This window comes from Odocoileus virginianus, chromosome 1 (genome assembly GCF_023699985.2).
Source record: "Odocoileus virginianus isolate 20LAN1187 ecotype Illinois chromosome 1, Ovbor_1.2, whole genome shotgun sequence".
Lineage (NCBI taxonomy): Eukaryota > Metazoa > Chordata > Mammalia > Artiodactyla > Cervidae > Odocoileus > Odocoileus virginianus.
Genome location: NC_069674.1, coordinates 65630012 through 65636011, shown reverse-complemented (window position 1 = coordinate 65636011; position 6000 = coordinate 65630012).

Sequence of the window (6000 nt, the reverse complement as noted above, 5' to 3'; positions counted from 1 at the left end):
GAACATCTTCTCATATACTTGTTGGCCATTTGTATGTCTTCTTTGGAAAACTGTTCAGATTCTTTGAGCATTTTTTTAATCAGGTTATTTTTTACTATTAAGTTATATGACTTCCTTATACACTTCAGATATTAACCTCTTAACAGATACACAGCTTGCAAACATTTTCTCCCATTCTGTAGATTCCCTTTTCATTTTGTTGATCATTTCTTTTGCTGTGTAGGAGTTCTTTAGTTTGATGTCATCATATTTGCTTATCTTTGCTTTTGTTGCTTGTGCTTTTGGTTATCCAAGAAAATCATTGCCAAGACCAAGGTCAAGGACTTTTTTTTCATATGTTTTCTTCTCGGAGTTTTACAGTTTCAGGTTTTACATTTAAGTCTTTAATCCATTTTGAGTTAATTTTCATGAGTGATACAAGATAGGGATCTGATTTTATTTTATTTTTGTATCTGAATATCTGATTTTCCGAATATCATTTATTAAAGAGACTATTCTTTTCCCATTGATTATTCTTGGGTTCCTCATCAAAGAGTAATTGGCTATGTGTGCATAGGTTTATTCTGTGCTATTTGTTGTGTTCCATTGGTTTATATATCTGGGTTCATGTCAGCATCATATTTATTTGATTATTTTAGCTGTGTTAACACCATTTGAAATCAGGAAGTGTGATGGCTCCAGTTTTGTTCTACTTTATCAAGATTTCTTTGGATATTTGGGTCTTTTGTGGTTTTCAATGAATTTGGCAATTTTTTTTTCTGTTTCTGTGAAAAATGTCATTGCAATTTTGATAAAGATTGCACTGAATCTCCAGATGATTTGGTGGTATGAGTATGGATATTTTAACAATATTAATTCTTCTGACCCATGAACATGGGATGTATTTCCACTGGTTTGTGTCTTCTTTAATTGTTTTCATCAAAGTCTTACAGTTTTCAGTGTACAGATCTTTTACCTTCTTGGTTAAATTATTTCTTACATACTTTATTGTTTCTGATACTATTGTGAATGAGGTTGTTTTCATTATTTCTTTTTCAGATAGTTCATTGTTAGCATATAGAAATGAAACTTATTTTTATATACTGATTTTTGAATCCTGCAGTGTTACTTAATTTATTATTTCTAACATTTTTGGTGGAGTCTTTAAGATTTTCTATGTGTAAGATTATGTTATCTGCAATCAGAGACAATTTTATTTTTGCCGTTTTGATTTGGATGTCTTTTGTTTGCTTTTCTTCCCTAAATGCTTATGACAGAACTTCTAGAAATAAAACATAACAAAATGTTACAGTGGGTGTTTTTGTTTTGATTTACATTTTTAATAGCCACTTTCTAAGCTTTCTATAATAAATATAACTGCATATAATAAGTAAAATATAGTCATTATAAACACATACCTTCGCATTTGCTTAGTTTGTATAAAATATGTTAAGTATTAATATTATTCACTTAATGGTCTACACATTTACATCAGCTTGTTTTGGAAGCTATTTGCTCAATGCGTTGAGTTTCATCTTCAGGAATGAACAATTAGTATTTGACAAAGAAAAAGAACTAAAAACCATTTAGTGTCTCAAACTACTATGTTTTAAATATATTGACATAATGAAGATTTACTTTTCTCTTAAAACACTAAGTCTTTTACCTACTCACTCTGTACACATACTTATTTCCCAGCTAAAGTGGTTCAGTAGGACCCTTCTTCCCTTTTGAAATTTCCCTTCTTCTACCACAACTCATTTCTGCTTTGTATTTTTGAATATGCAATTTATCTGAATTTTCTGAAGCTTCTTTGCTATCTAGGTACCAAATGTCTTTTCTAATAGCTCTAGTTGTCACTATCACCTTTATCTTTTTTTTTTTTTTTTACCAATTAAACCATATGAATAATTAGTTACCACAAATCACTAGTACTCTCTAAATATCTTGCTTAACCAATAGAGTTCAGTAGTATCTTTACTTTCCTGTATATTTATTATATTAGATTCCTCAAATAAACCTTGTTTCCTTTAGAAAAAGTACTTCAGTCACATAAAAAGTGAACCAAAAACTATTGTGTAGAATGAAAAGTAAAAGACAAAAGAATTGTGAATACAGCATCAAATCTTCATTCATTCTTTCACAAAAATATTTTTTGAGTGCCTACTATGTGCCAGTCACTGTTCTAAGAGCTGGTGATATGGCAATAAATATAAAAGATGGCATTCTTGCCATGAAGGAGTATATATCTATGCATATATATATATATATCTATAATAAAACACCAGTCTGCATTAAAAAGAACAGAGTAAGAGGACAAAGAGTATACTGATTATTCTTCATGTATCTTTCTAGATCTATCCTATATCTTCCTGCTGGAATTTGGAGATAAATGGAGAGATTAAGGTCAAACATAAAATGGGACTTATTGCTATATGTGGCATCTAAAGCCAACTGGATTGGATAAGATCATTTAGGGAGCGAGTGTGAACAGAGGAGCACTGAGCCATGGGCACTGAACCACTGTAAGGATGGAAATAGGGTCAGCTTCATGTGTATACAACTTATGTGGTCACATAGAACCTTGTGTTTAAAAGGCCCATGCCTGGTTTAATGATCTGTTCTCACTGTCCTGAAATTCCTAACAATTTTTGAATAAGGACTCTGCATTTTCATTTTTCACTGTATACTGCAAATAATGTGGCAGGCTCTGGTTGGGAATATAAGGATTAAGCATAGTCAAGGGGCAATGAAGTAAACTGAAAAGCAAGTGAGTGTGTTAGTGTTGTCATAAAAACTAAGTACACAGAAATCCTGTGCATTCCTATATACTAACAATGAAAAAACAGAAGGAGAAATTAAGGAAACAATCCCATTCACCATTGCAGTGAACAGAATAAAATATTCGGGAATAAGTTTACCTAAAGAAACAAAAAACTACAAAACATTGATGAAAAAATCAAAGATGACACAAATAGATGGAGATACATACCATGTTCATGGATTGGAAGAATCAATATAGTGAAAATGAGTATACTATCCAAAGCAATCTATAAATTCAACACAATCCCTATCAAGCTACCAACAGTATTTTTCACAGAACTAGAACCAATAATTTCATAACTTTTATAGAAACACAAAAAACCTCAAATAGCCAAAGCAACCTTGAGAAAGAAGAATGGAACTGGAGAAATCAACCTTCCTGACTTCAGACTATACTACAAAACCACAGTCATCAAGACAGTATGTGCCAGTCACTGTTCTAAGAGCAGAAATACAGATCAATGGAACAAAATAGAAAACCCAGAGTTAAATCCACACACCCATGGACACCTTATCTCTGACAAAGGAGGCAAAAATATACAGTGGAGAAAAGACAATCTCTTTAACAAGTGGTGCTGGGAAAACTGGCCAACCACCTGTAAAAGAATGAAACTAGAACACTTTCTAACACCATACACAAAAATAAACTCAAAATGGATTTTAAAGATGGAAATGTAAGATCAGAAACTATAAAATTCATAGAGGAAAATGCAGGCATATTAAAAAAAAAAAAAAAAAAAGAAAATGCAGGCAGAATACTCTCTGACATAAATCACAGCAAGATCATCTATGACCCACCTTTCAGAGTAATGGAAATAAAAACAAAAATAAAAAATGGGACCTAATCAAACTTAAAAGATTTTGCACAACAAAGAAAACTATAAGCAAGATTAAAAGGCAGCCTTCAGAATGGGAGAAAATAGCCAGTGAAACAACCGACAAAGAATTAATCTCCAAAATATACAAGCAACTCATGCAGCTCAATACCAGAAAAACAAACAACCCAATCAAAAATTGGACCAAATAACTAAACAGACATTTCTCCAAAGAAGACATCAGTTCAGGTCAGTTCAGTTGCTCAGTCGTGTCTGACTCTTTGTGACCCCATGAATCGCAGCACACCAGGCCTCCCTGTCCATCACAAACTCCTGGAGTTTACTCAAACACATGTCCATCAAGTCAGTGATGCCATCCAGCCATCTCATCCTCTGTCATCCCCTTCTCCTCCTGCCCCCAATCCCTCCCAGCACCAGGGTCTTTTCCAATGAGTCAACTCTTCGCATGAGGTGGCCAAAGTACTGGAGTTTCAGCTTCAGCATCAGTCCTTCCAATGAACACCCAGGACTGATCTGCTTTAGGATGGACTGGTTGGATCTCCTTGCAGTCCAAGAAACTCTCAAGAGTCTTCTCCAACAAAAATAAGACATACAGATGGCTAATAAATACATGAAAAAATGCTCAACATCACTCATTATCAGAAAAATGCAAATCAAAACTGCAATTAGGTATCATCTCATGCCAGTCAGAATGGCCACCAGCAGAAAGTCTACAAACAATAAATGCTGGAGTGGGTGTAGAGAAAAGGGAATCCTCTTACACTGTTGGTGGGAATGCAAATTGATACAGCTACTATGGAGAACAGTGTAGAGGTTCCTTAAAAAACTGGAAACAGAACTGCCATATGACCCAGTAATCCACTGCTGGGCATGCACACTGAAGAAACCAGAATTGAAAGAGACACATGTACCCTGATGTTCATTGCAGCACAGTTTACAATAGCTAGGACATGGAAGCAACCTAGACGTCCATCGGCAGATGAATGGATAAGGTTGCTATGATACATATACACCATGGAATATTACTCAGCTATTAAAAAGGATGCATTTGACTCTGTTCTAATGAGGTGAATGAAACTGGAGCCTATTATATAGAGTGAAGTAAGTCAGAAAGAGAAACACCAGTACAGTATATTAACTATATGAAAGTTTAAAAGATAGGAACGATGACCCTGTATGCAAAAGAGACACAGATGTCAAGAACAGACTTTTGGACTATGTAGGAGAAGGTGAGGTTGGGATGATTTGAGAGAATAGCATTGAAACATGTATATTATCATATGTAAAATAGATGACCAGTGCAAGTTCAATGCATGAAGCAGGGCACTCAAAGTCGGTGCTCTGGGACAACCCAGAGGGATGGGGTGGGGAGGGAGGTGGAAGGGGGGTTCAGGATGGGAGGAAACACGTGCACCCATGGCTGATTCACACTGATGTATGGCAAAAACCACTACAATATTGTAATTATCTTCCAATTAAAATAAAGTAATTAAAAAAGAAAAAAACCTATAAAAACAACAGTGATGTGGCTGGCACTGCTAAGAATCAGCTGTTGTACTGTGTTACTGTAATATTCAAGGTACTGTACTATAAGATTAAAAATGTTTTCTTTAAAAAAAAAAACAGTAAAGAAAGTATATGAAGATGAACAGAGTGATCAACAATCTCAAAAGCTGATGCAAGGTCAAGTTATCTTTGGCCTGAACTCTGATTATTGGATTTAGTAACTTGGTTGTGATTTTGCCCAGGTTGAACTGGGCTGTAGAGAGAACATAAGAGAATAAGAACAAACACTGATCATGGACAACCCTTGCAAGCACTTTTCTGTCCAGGGGAAAGCTTAAAACTGAGAAGGAGCTGAGAGAGATATGGGGTCAAGACAAAGCTTTTCTAAAATGGAGATATTATGGCATATATTTCCCTTTGGTAATGACTCATTAAGGAAGGTAGGGGAATGGTGAGACAGGGATGGAAATAATTACAGAAGCAAAGTTTTTAAGAAGAGAGAAATGGGATCCAGTGCAAAATAGAAGGTTTTTAAAAAGGCAAAGGGATGGACAATGCCTGCGCCTGGTGCATTTTGTAGAAATCTCTGTTCTGATTGCTTCTGTATAAGAAGCAGAGTCTTCAGGTGAGGTTGGAAGCAAAGAGGGAATGTTGAGGTTTAAGGAAAGAGAAGAAGTGAAGAGAAGTCACTCAGTCATGTCTGACTCTTTGCGACCCCACGGACTGTAGCCTACCAGGCTCCTCTATCCATGGGATTTTCCAGGCAAGAGTACTGGAGTGGGTGCCATTTCCTTCTCTAGGAGATCTTCCTGACCCAGGGATTGATCGTCTCCCATGCTGTAGGCAGACACTTTGC